Here is a 12,991-nt window from a genome sequence, read left to right as displayed (position 1 = left end):
CAAAGGCTGATGGTATATAAATTGTAATGTGATTATTCTCGCGGTCGGACAACCGGGTTACCGGCGTTGACAACCAGTCAGCCACATTTTATTGAGGAAAACTAATAACAAAAGTGAGGGAGGTTCACTGTGACTTGTTAGATTGTGGTCGCAGGTGATGTAAATATCATGCACAAAAGTAGTTGTGTAGGATGAAATACCTCCAGTGTTCAGAAGAAAAGTCACTTGAAGTTATATATGTTGCCAGTACGTGGGAATAGAAATAGTGAACGACTAAAAGCTATGAACAGGTGTGCAGTGAAGCCAGATGGGTCAGTGAATGAAGGAAAGTTACGAGAACCTAAATAAAATTGTACATATGTTTGTAGCCTGAATATTATCACTGGTGATTTTATATTTGTCATATGCCTATCTATTCTTATGCAGTAAATTTATTAACATTCCCTGTTGGTACCCACTCAGGTTATACGTTGATCATAACAAAGTATTAGTGAAAAATGTAGTAACATTTGTAAATCACAACTAACACCACAGTCGGACGAAAGAAAGAGTTGCGTAAGCGAAACTATTATTATATATTTCGATTGCTAACTGCTGAAGAGGATTGCAGTTAGCAATCGAAATATATAGTTTCGCTAACGCAACTCTTTCTGTCGTCCGACTGTGGTGTTGATTGTGTTAACAAAGTATATTTAAGTTATATAATTTCTGTCTTCATTCTCAATATTTATTCTTATGCAGTAAATTTATTAACCTTCCCTCGTGTTGGCCTCCCTAATAACCGACCTAAATAGACTACAACCGACACATTTTCCCCGTATGGAATGATTACCTCAGGTAAGTTTAGAGTAAAATTCCAGAATCACGCAAACACGCATAAACATGAAATTACGTAGTCCAGTAGCTCCAAGCGTAGTATATCCTAACCTAACTTAGCGTAACTATTCCATAGAAAAAATATATATTTGAATTGAAAAAAAAATGAGAGAAGTAAAACATGTGTTTGCGTGATGCTGGAATATTTGAATAGTCAGCCATATTGTGTGAATCTAGGAAAAATTGGCACAGAAGTAAATGGCCCAAGAAAAAATTGCACAGGGAAATATGGCACATTTTTCAGCATAAGGGAAAAAACTGCATGTTATGGCATAATTTTCATTATTTACAGGTATCCACTGGGTTTCGAATATTTCGCTGTCATGAAACTACACTAACAATTGGAATCCTTCTTTCGAACATTTCGTCATAATTTTTTCCTACATTCACCATATTGATTGGGCCGGTTCCAAAGTATTAGCCAAATCTAAAGTTTTCTTTGAAAGGAATGTCATTGAATCATGTTTAATTTCTGGCACTTATATGAAGAATGTGACCATGAGGTATGGGCATTTCAGATGTGACAAAATATTAACAGATTTACTTATGAGCCCCCCCCCCCCTCCGATAGGAGGCTAGAGACGCGGGGAGTCAGGTCTCACCTCCCCTCCATGTAACCTTCCCTGCTGTGAGGTGTGTTTATAAGCTGTTCTTTTTTCTGTGTCTATGTGCAGTTTGTCTGAAGCTGTAATATACAAAAGATCTTACCGTCTACGCTAACGATCGCAAGTCTTCTTGGCGCAGGTTTGAGGTATCAGATTAATGGGCTTTTTGGGACACTTGCTACGTACTGCACAACAACTTACTTTCGCCTTGAAAATTGTCGAAAGTAATGAGGGAGGTCCTAAACTGTTAGAGTGGATACATGTACACCAAGCAGTGGTCGATAGCCAACACGATTCGGTGGAGATGCGTTAAGCGAATACGATTACGTAAAGGTGCATTAATAACTACTCTATCAAATTAAAATGCAATACTTGGAACACAATGTAATGGAACACAGTTACGATGGTGATGAAAATGCTATTAAAGCAGCAACACGTATATCTAAAATGAAAATATTAGCGAAGAGCACACGAGATTAACCTGGTCAAATATACGCCCAAATTGCCTTGACCATGGAAACAGAAGTTCAGGCTCATTTTGCATCCTAAGAATATTACACAAGACTCGTTCGGCATCACCAACGCGCCAGTCAACCGTGTGACCCTGCTACATTACAGAAACTTGTTATCTCACGTGAATGGGCGTTGGCTGGTGGACCAGAGCCACAACTATTCTTGATCCAAGGCAATAGTCCAGACAGTGACAACCGTATTATTGCTTTTGCTAGTGAACAGTCTCTACGTAGGACTATAGCGAGATCAAACCTCTGGGTGATGGTCGGAAATTTTGCCATGGCTCCTCCTAAGGTCACACAGCTGTATTTCATTCGTGTTCTCGGAGACACTACGTTCTCCGTTGTTTATGCATTCGTGCAACACAGGACCCAATATGATGATGAATCAAATGATTTACGATAATTATTTTGCCAGGTTGGTTGGTCACAATCACCCAACGATATGGCGTGCGATCCAGTGGATCCAAGCTGACCATGCTGTTGTAGCCACTCAGATGCTGCAAGAATGTCGTGGTGATCCTCCCAAGAAACGCCAGAAAAAGGATCTACAAGACTACTGGCACGGATGATGAACCTCTGCCTAGACCGCCGGGCTGGTCGTAAATCTGTTGAGGAGTTTCTACAGGAAGCTGGCTACAACATTCGCTGGAAATATTAAGCGAATGCATCTTAAGCAGTATAGCAAAAATCTTAAAGTTATTTAATGTAATTATTTTTAAGTGGGAATGTTAAGCAAGATAACAAGTAATGAAACTTTTTAAATGGAAATGTTAAACAAGATAACAAGTAATGAAATTAGATTTTAACACATTTTAGTGGATTGTACTGAAAAAAAAGTGACAAAGAAATTACATTTGAACACATTATTAACTTATTGTACGGTACCATTTCTTCCTATACAGGAAAAAATGTGCCATTTATTCCTGTGTAAAAAAAATTTCCCCAAGAAGCATGTTATGTCCTCCCCCGTGGAGGTCGTAAATTCGTAGCCGTGGTCGATTAATTGTGAAGCTGAAATCTTAACAACTTCCCTTCAATCAAATTATGAAAATTAATATATTTGAAAGACAAATGTTCAGGCAATATAAATACTGGTCAAATAACGCTTCAAACTGCATGTTTGTATCATAACCTGTTTTGGTCGGTTATTAGGGAGACCGCTAAAATTGGTTCTACTAGGTCTCTTACTTTTCCCTCAATTATTCTCTCATATAGTTTTGTGATGTGGGGTATGAGGGAAAGCCCTCTATAGTTGTTACAATTTCTAGTATCACCTTTACCTCTGAAAATTGGGACTATTAGGGTTTTACCCCACTCCTCTGGCATTGTTCCTTCTCTATAGATCTTATTTATGAGCTTCAATATATTTTGCCGTACTACATCTCCTCCTTCCTTTATTAGCTCTATTGATATTTCATCTACTCCTGGTGTTTTGGAATTTTTAATTTCTTTCAATGCCCATTCAAATTCTTTTTCTGTGATTTCATCATGTTTTTCCCCCTTTTGTTGCCATTGTTCTTCATTTCCTGTATTTAGATTCCATCTATATCTAGTGAATTCATGTTCCTCTTTATGTTGATGAAAGCCAGTCATTATTTTCAAACCATTTCTCATGCAGTCTATCAGTTTGTTCCGAAGAATACAAACTCTTCGGTACTCCTTACCCAAGGATACGCGGCGCGTTTCTACCGCTAACACTGTGTGTGCTTGAAAACACCTCACTCCGAGGGTCTGGGCAACCATTATCCTCAGTAAGGGGCCCTCCTGGGGCAAGGGGGCCCCCCCTCCCCCCACAAGGGTAGGAGGGTAGAAGCTCCATTGTCTAAGCGGTAGCGATCGAGTCAACATCTCTCACAGTCCGGCTAACACTGAAGTTCAGTTGGGGGACAGTATTCCCCGCTCCCGTGCTTGTATCAGGGAAAAATAAATTTCCTGCGCCAAGCCCGACCTCGTTCGATTGTGACGAACGGAAGGCACGCTGCTTCGGCCTTCTACACCCTTCCAACGGCGTCCTTTGTGTGGAGCGTCCTGCATCGCCGCCATCCCGCCGCTTGGAAGTGCTTGTGAACCCTTTTCCCTACCTTTTCCCTCTCTTTAATCTCCACCGGGTATTCTCCGCTTCTCTGTAAGTATGGAATCTGGTCCTAGTGTTGTTGTTCGCGATAGCATGTGTGCCTTCTCCCGCGGTGAATTTCGCTGCCGGGCAATTCTCCCACCGACAACCGTGGACCCACACTCTTGGTGTATCCATTGTCGGAATCTGGAATGTTCCCCTTCATCCCCGTGTACTACGTGCGCTCAATGGGATGATAAGCAGTGGTCCGCGTATTTTCATGCTCACCGGAAGGTGCAGCCACGGGTCAAAGTACGCGGGCAAGGAAGATGGCTTCCCCCCTCACCCGACACAAAGAGAAGGCATGCTACGTCGGCGGAGGACGCGGGCAGTTGTCTCCCCCCTCCTAAGCGTAGTAAACGGAAAGGTTGTACAATAGCCGCCCCGAGTCAGTCTCAGGCCAAATTGTCTCCTGTTCCTTCCCACAGGGTGGTTAGCTTCGACGGGCACGCGCCTCTGGCCCCCGCGAACTACCCCCCGGGTACGAGATTTTTCCCGGATGCGTCCGCCGGCCCCGCGATGCTACCCGGCAGCTCCACCCCCCCACGGACAAAGTAACCGAGTTCGGAGATTCGGAGCGCGTCAGCCTCTTCTTCTCGGGTAACCCCCAGTCCCCCTTCCACCTATCGTCAGACGAGCCGGGTCATCACCGGAACCCTTTCTATGCCCGGTGGGCAGGAAGCCCGAGGTGTACCCACACGCGCGTTCGTCGTAGGTGACTCAGCTTCGTCCAGAGGAGGCAGTCTCCCCTTGGCGTCTCCCGGACCATCCGCACCCAGGCGGGACTCTCCAAGCGGACATTCCCCGGACCTCCTCCCCACTCTCTGTTCACTCGTCACTACGTTGAAGGAACAGATGGAGGCCCAACGGGAATTTTTCCGCGCTTCTCAAGCGCGGTTCGTGCACCGCACGGAAGCTCGTGAGGAGTCACCGCCCCCAAGGGCCCCCCTCGACCAGCTTCCACTTGCTCAGCCCCCCCCTGAACCCATCAGTGACGAGGATGGTAGCGTGAGGTTCCTCTCTGCCCGTGCCGACCCCTCCTACGCCAACGACGATGTCCACAGCGCCGTAGGGGGGGGGGGGCACGCTCCCTTTCCCCTCCCGTTTCCCAGTCGAAATCCTCGATGGTGGTCCCACCTTCCTTCTCGGACGTCCTCGCGAGGGTTCAGAGGGCGAATCGACTGGGCCCCCCGAAAGAAGAGGAAGCCACATTCGAGTCTGACATCTTCATGACGGCCAACTCTCAGAAAGCCCAGCCTACTCCCCTCCACCTTCCATGGAGTACGCAGACGGCGAGAGCCATGGCCCAGGCCTCCGACGCTCTCGCAACAAGGACGACCGAGAAGGCGCGTTGGCTTCCGGTCCCATTGGAACACCAGAAGCGCTTCTACACCCCATCGGGGTCAACCCTCAGAGCAGCCTCGATCCCGGCGAGGTTACCAGAGCTGGTTAAGGCGGACGCCGAGTCGCTGCGCAGACGAAACGTCCTCCTCTCCGGCAGGGAAGTCAGCGACCACATTCATTCACTGGCTCTGTCCCTGGCGGTGAACTCCTGGCTAGAACGCCTCCTTGCCTCGGCGAGGGAGTTCTTACCCGAACTACAACCCCAGGAAGAATGCGACCTCCAGGCTTTTTTGGCAAGCGCGAGCAGAGCCCTGAAGCATCAGGCTTCCTGTCTCTCAACGTCCTGGGCCAACTTCGAGTCCCGCAGGAGAGACACCATCCTCGGGGACCCCAGTGACCCCCTCCTCAGGGAGATTTATGCTCCTTTGAGGAGGGCCCCCCTGCTCACCCACACGCTGATTCCCCCGGATATGGTGGACTCGGCAATCACTAGCGCCAACCAGTTGCTACACAACAGAGCCATCGAGAGAACAGCCGTCTCTAGCTCGAGGCCAAGGACCACCCCCCCATCGACCCCTCGGTCCTTTCAGACGCAGAGGCAGCCTTTTCGTCTCCCTAAGCGGGAAGACGGGCCCCCACCCCATTCGAAGTCCAAAGCCCAGACAGGAAAGCCCCGCCCCTTCCCCAATAGAGAACAGGGGCGCAAACATCATAGAGGCTCTGGACCCCAACGCAGGAAATTCTAGGAACTCGCCTGCCCTCCCGCACAGGATAGGAGGTTGCCTCTCTCTCTACTGGAGAGAATGGGAGGCTGCCGGGGCGGAGGACTGGACCATCCAGGTCATCAAGGCGGGCTATCGTCTTCCTTTTCACACCATCCCCAGCCTCTCCCCCTATCCCATCCAAGTCAGCAACTACCATCCGGACTCGGATCGCGGGCGGGCCCTAGTGGAGGAAATCTCCACTCTGCTTCAGAAAGGAGCGCTCGAGGAAGTCTCAACTCCGGACCCAGGGTTCTACTCGAGGCTATTCCTAGTACCAAAGGCTACAGGGGGGGTGGAGACCTGTCATCGATCTGTCTCCTCTCAACAAGTTCCTTTCCCTGACGAAGTTCCGGATGGACACCCCAGAGGGCGTCTATCAGGGAAGGGGACTTCATGGTGTCACTGGACCTCCAGGACGCCTATTTCCAAATACCTGTGCATCCCTCATCCCGAAAATTCCTCCGCTTCGTCCACAAGGGCACCACCTTGCAATTCACCTGCCTATGCTTCGGCCTCTCCACAGCACCCCAAGTCTTCACCAGAGTGTTCAAACTCGTCTCAGCGTGGTCCCACTCCAGAGGGATTCGCCTACTCCGTTACCTGGACGATTGGCTGATCCTGGCACACTCCGCCCAGCTATGCCGCGACCACCTGGGGACGGTCCTAGCCTTCATCCGCAAATTGGGCTCCATGGTCAACCAGACGAAGTCAGATTTCATTCCAAGACAGAGAGTCACGTACCTGGGTATGGTTCTGGACTCTTCCCTCATGCAGGCATTCCCAGTAGAGAAGCGAATCCAGAATCTCTCTTCTCTCGTCGTGCAGGCACTATCGACCGGGTTCCTCACGGCCAAACAGTGCCAAGTCCTCCTGGGCCACATGGCCTCCGTCGAGAGGTTAATACCCAGGAGCAGACTGAGAATGCGACCCCTACAGTGGCTCCTCAAGTCCCAGTGGTCCCCGCTAAGGGGAAACACCCGTCAACACATCACCCTTACCGGAGAGGTCAAGCATTCTCTTCTCTGGTGGAAGGACCCGTGCAACCTGCTCGTGGGGATGCCCCTCGGCCCATCTCCCCCCGAAGTCCTCCTCTTCTCCGACGCCTCCAAGGAGGGCTGGGGGGCCCACCTCAACGACGATCACGTCAGCGGTTCCTGGTCCACGGTCGAGCGGACAGCCCATATCAACTGGCTAGAATTGAAAGCGGTACGGCTGGCTCTCCGTCACTTCTCGGGTCAAATCTCGGGGAAAGTTGTGGGCATCATGTCGGACAATTCCTCGGTAGTAGCCTACCTGAACAAGCAGGGGGGCACAGTCTCCCAGGACCTCTGCCATCTCACTATGGAGATCCTCCTATTAGCCGAGAACCTCCAAGTGGCACTCAGAGCTCGCTACATCCCAGGGAAGAAGAATGTCTGGGCGGACCACCTCAGCAGAAGGAGTCAGGTAATCAGCACGGAGTGGTCCCTCCATCCGAAAGTGGCGACCTTCCTCATCAACAAATGGGGCTCCCCTCTGGTGGACCTTTTCGCCACCAGATGGAACCACCAGCTCTCGGTGTATTTCAGCCCTCTCCCGGATCCGCTGGCAGCGGGAGAGGATGCTCTTCTGCAAAGCTGGGACAACCTCGACACCTACGCTTTCCCACCGTTTCCCTTGGTCCAGAAGGTGCTCCAGAGAGTACGAACCGCATCCAACCTTCGGATGACTTTGATCGCTCCCTGGTGGCCGGAAGCCCCATGGTTTCCAGACGCCCTCGAGCTAGCAGTGGAGGAGCCCCTGGCCCTTCAGGGAAGACCCGACCTTCTACATCAACCAGTCAACGGGGCCTGGCACAAGAACCCGTCAGCCCTGGCGCTTCACGCGTTCAGACTATGGTCCGGATCCTCCTAGAGAAGGGTTTCCCCAAAGAAGTGGCAGAAGACATGTCCTCCCCTATTCGCTCTTCCTCAGCTGCCCTTTATCAAGGGAAGTGGAATGCTTTTGCAGAATGGTGCCACTCCCGAGCAATAGCCCCAGAGCAAGCCACCATTCCTCTGATTGCCTCCTCCTTCCACTTCCTCCGGAAGTCCAAGAAGATCTCCCTCTCGGCAGTGCAGGGCTATAGGGCAGCTCTTAATCAGGTGTTTTCTCTGAAGGGCATGGATCTAGCCCTGTCTCCAGAAATTTCCATGCTCTTCAGACATTTCAGAAAATCATGCCCCCCCAGGGAGATCACTTCTCCTCCATGGGATGTGGCATTAGTCCTCAACGCTCTGCGGGGCCCCCCTTACGAACCCCTCCGAGATGCTAATTTCAAGGACCTCACCTTGAAGACGGTTTTTCTCTTGGCCCTGGCGTCTTCCAAGAGGGTCGGGGAGTTGCATGCCATCTCTTATCGAGTCGCCCACTCGAAAGGATGGCAAGAGGTCTCCTTCACTTTTCTGCCCCAATTCATTGCCAAAAACCAGGATCCGGCCAAAGCCGACCCTAGATTCTGGTCCTTTAGTATTCCTTCCTTGGACGACTTTGTAGGGGGCGAACATGCGGAAATGGTCCTATGCCCGGTACGTGCTATCCGGACCTACCTCAAGAGGACGAAGCATCTTAGACCAGACTTGCCAAGACTGTTCGTCTCTACCAGGGGTACACCCAAGCCCGTCACTAAGACTTCCATTTCTTACTGGATCAAGGAAGTCATCCGCAGGGCCTACGCCTCGAGCCCCACGGATTACCCTGGAGCAAAAGCTCATGACCTCAGGGCAATAGGGCCCTCCCTAGTCTTCCGAAAGAATCGGTCAGTCAACCAGGTCCTTCAAGCAGGTATATGGAAGTCCCAGACTACGTTCACTTCCTTTTACCTCAAAGATGTCATGTGGGAATCCTTAGGGACCTTCTCTCTGGGCCCCATAGTGGCCGCCCAAGAAGTCCTGAGATAACATACCCCGTACCAATGGCACACAGCCAACCCTGAAGCCTCATCCAAGTTCTGGATCGGCAACCACGGGGATACCTATCTCAAGTCCTTCTCATACTCCTACATTCCCTTACCTCACCGAGGGCTCTCAAGCATTCCAAGGGAATCAGTTCGAGCCCTGCAAGGGGTACAAAGTGAGTATGCCCTATCTGTCTCCACTCTGGGAACAGATCCAGGTGCCCTTCACAGTTTCGGGGAATGTATAAGGGTCTGGTCAACGTAGATCTTAGCACTCTACATTTTCTCCTTACGAGGGTTTCCCAGGCTAGATAATACTTCCTTCCCCCCTAAGTCCAAGTCTCCTTGGGTAAGGAGTACCGAAGAGTTTGTATTCTTCGGAACAAATGTAATTTTCGCAGGAAAATTAATTTTTCCCTGATACAAACCTGAGGTACTCCTTACCTCTAATGGCCCTCCTCATCCACCCCGCTAGTAGTTCCTTCTCCCTGGCCTGTCAACCCTCGTGACTAATTTCATACCTGGCTCAGACAATGGAGCTTCTACCCTCCTACCCTTGTGGGGGGAGGGGGGGCCCCCTTGCCCCAGGAGGGCCCCTTACTGAGGATAATGGTTGCCCAGACCCTCGGAGTGAGGTGTTTTCAAGCACACACAGTGTTAGCGGTAGAAACGCGCCGCGTATCCTTGGGTAAGGAGTACCTCAGGTTTGTATCGGGGAAAAATTAATTTTCCTGCGAAAATTACATTTTTCTCCCTCTGAGTTTCTTGTCTCTTCTCCAATGTCCCTATTGTATTTTCTATTCCTCTTTCCTTTCCAACTCTTGCATTAAAATCACCAATCAAAAGTCCTATATCGCCATCTAGAATCTCATATTCTTCCCCTAAAAGATCCAGGAAATTTCCTTTTTCTTCTTCAGGACATCCCTGTTGTGGTGCATACACTTGATATATATTGTACTTTCTTCCCTTCATTCGTATTGTACACTTCATTAGTCTTTCATTGATCAATTTCACCTCTTGAATATACTGTGTCAATTCTTGGTCCCACTATCATAGCTACCCCGTGCCTTCTCCCTTTCTCTTCTGATCCACAGTACATTAAGGTATGTCCCCCTCCGAGGTCTCTTCCTTCATCTTTTTCCCAATGTCTTGTCTTCGCCATTCCTATAATCTCTATCTTTCTTTCATCATCTCCAAGATTTCTTCTTCTTTGTCTCTATATGTTACGATGTTAATCGTTGCAAGTCTTACTTTGTGGATTGTCTTGTGCGAATTTCCTTTACGTTTCCGATTTCGTTTACCAAAGAACCGTCCGGATTCCGAGGCTGGTCGTGGAGTTTCACGAGCTGAAGACTTTTTACACGTACACCGGCTAGCTAGGCCTGTCGTAGCAACCCTCCTCCTTTCTCATCCGGGTGTGGGACCAGCAGTGGCGCAGTTTTATATTATACTATTTGTATTTATTCTAAAATACAATTGAATTGAAGTTTGCAATGCCAATAAGGTTGCGTTAGGATCATGATTATTTTTTTACGCTAGACGATAGCTTCTGTTGTCGAACCCGCTCTCCCAAAATCAAATTTCAAGTTTTTCAAAACTCGAGCGGGAAGGCGTTTACACGATGCTGGTAAGTTATGATTTCACTAGCGTTTTTTAGCAATCCTAGGTGCCATGGCATCGAATGCGTGATTCTGTTAATGGAAAAAAAAAAAAAAAAAGTGCATGGGTACGAAAATGCAGGTAGGCAGACTCAGGGGCCTGAAGGAACTGGCATTAGAGGACCCGACCATATAGAGGAGAGTATTGAGGTTAACGTACGAAATTTTTGGAGAGGTGGAGATGAAAACATACATATACCAAAGGCTTTTCCCCCCTTACAAAGGAGATAGAAAAAAAAAGCAAGTGCATAAAAACCACTCCTATCCATTCCATCCCCAACATACTCCACTCCCATCCACCCCCTTCCCTCCCTCTTTTCTTGGCACCTCCTGGATGACGGGTCATCCCTGCATCTCGCTCGCCCGCCTGCCCTGGGATGAAAACACATCCGTAAAAAGGACACATTGATTCGGCCTGTTGTTTCATCCCGGACCAAGCTAGAGATCATCACTCTTCGCTTCTTAGCCACCTGGGGGACTCGGATCATTCTCTACGATTTCCCGTAGAAAGGAATCCACCTGATCATACCATTACACTTTTGGTACCTTCAAAGAGGTTGGGTAGGTTTCAGTTTTTCTTGCTGTTCTGTACCTTCTTACTGTAAGTTCCTTCCTGTAGGTGTCCTTAATGGTCTTGAAGCGTACCGTGAAAATGTTTCATTCAATTTGTTTCTCGGGAACCAGAAATACTATTTTCAATATAATTGAATTCATCGTTGGCTACTCGGCTCTCATTTTGGTCATTTCGAAAATCCTAAAATGTGCTGCCCTATGTAGGGACTAGCATAGTCAGCTTAGACTAGTCTTGCTAATCACTGTCCATCTATCTAGACCAGAGACCAGTGTTTCTTAGCCTTTTTTCCCTTGCGTAACCTTCAAAATAAATTGCATGTCTCAAGGAACCCCTGCGCAAGAAAAAAACAAAAACAAAAAAACATATACCATATCTTTCTCATTTTATTTTCATCGTAATAATAGGTTAGATAGGATGATGTCTATATTACATTATTACAATAACCAAGAGTATGTCGTGCGTGTTTAATTATATTACGTATATGAAATTAAAGAAAAAAATCAAAAGTGCATTAGCTTATCTCACTCGTTCTCGCGGAACCCTTAGAGACCTTTTGGGGAATCTTCCTGGTTAAGAAACGCTGATCTAGACACTACTGCTACTATAGAGGTGATTAAATTTAATACAAACACAGTTTATTATCTTTGAACTCACATTTTGCGGAACCTTAGAGTTCCGGGGAACCTTCCTGGTTGAGAAACGCTGATCTAGACACTACTACTACTACTGCTACTGTAGAGGTGATTAAATCTAATACAAACACAGTTTATTATTTTTGAACACCTCTTCGTACATCTTCAGGTGTCTGCAAGGTCGATGGAGAATTGTGCTGTTTGTCCATCACACATTGGCTTATTTGAATAGTTTTTCAGTCTAATGTTCCATAAGATGAGAGTTTTCCATAATATAAACGAGGGTGACTATTTCCTTTCCTGTCTGTCGGATTAGTTTTGGTGCCATAAGAAAAAAAAAAAAAAAAAGGAAGAGGAAAAGAAATTTAAAACGATAGACGCGAGCGGTAAAGTTGAAGATGTTTAACTTTATCGCAGCGTCAGACAGACGCTGCGAATTCAGGGTTTTAGAGGGGGTTTACACGTTCTAACGGTTCGTCGAAAGCGGTTCGACAGACCCGTGTTTAAAGTGATGTGTGAACGGGGTATTTGGTTGTCGAACACGTTGGTTAAACCCCAAATACCCCGTTCACACATCACTTTAAACACGTGTAAACCCCCTCTTAGTTGATTGCGAACAATATTCTTTAGACTCTTTCACCTGCGAATTCGCTTGCGAATTAAGAAGCTTGTCGTAAGCGGATAAAACAGTGCCGTGTTGTACCGTACAGTAACGTTATTTTAAATGTGGAAATATTTGATGGCTGTCACAAAATAGATTGGATTTTATATTACTTCATTCGCATAAACTATTTCACTACATCAATTGGTGTAATGTTGGTAATGTTTTTTCAATTGTCATGTAATTACCGCAATTAACTGGAAAATGGTCAATTTAAGATTATTTTAATTACAGATTGCCTGTTTTAAGTTGTAGAGCAGGAGATATACCTAAATGCAGATGTTCATTAATTTAGCTTGAACAAATTAAATATGTTATGCTGTTCATGTTATGCT

Source organism: Oratosquilla oratoria, chromosome 3, assembly GCF_046742065.1.
Source record: "Oratosquilla oratoria isolate Oo_2021 chromosome 3, ASM4674206v1, whole genome shotgun sequence".
NCBI lineage: Eukaryota > Metazoa > Arthropoda > Malacostraca > Stomatopoda > Squillidae > Oratosquilla > Oratosquilla oratoria.
This window is presented reverse-complemented; position numbering follows the sequence as displayed.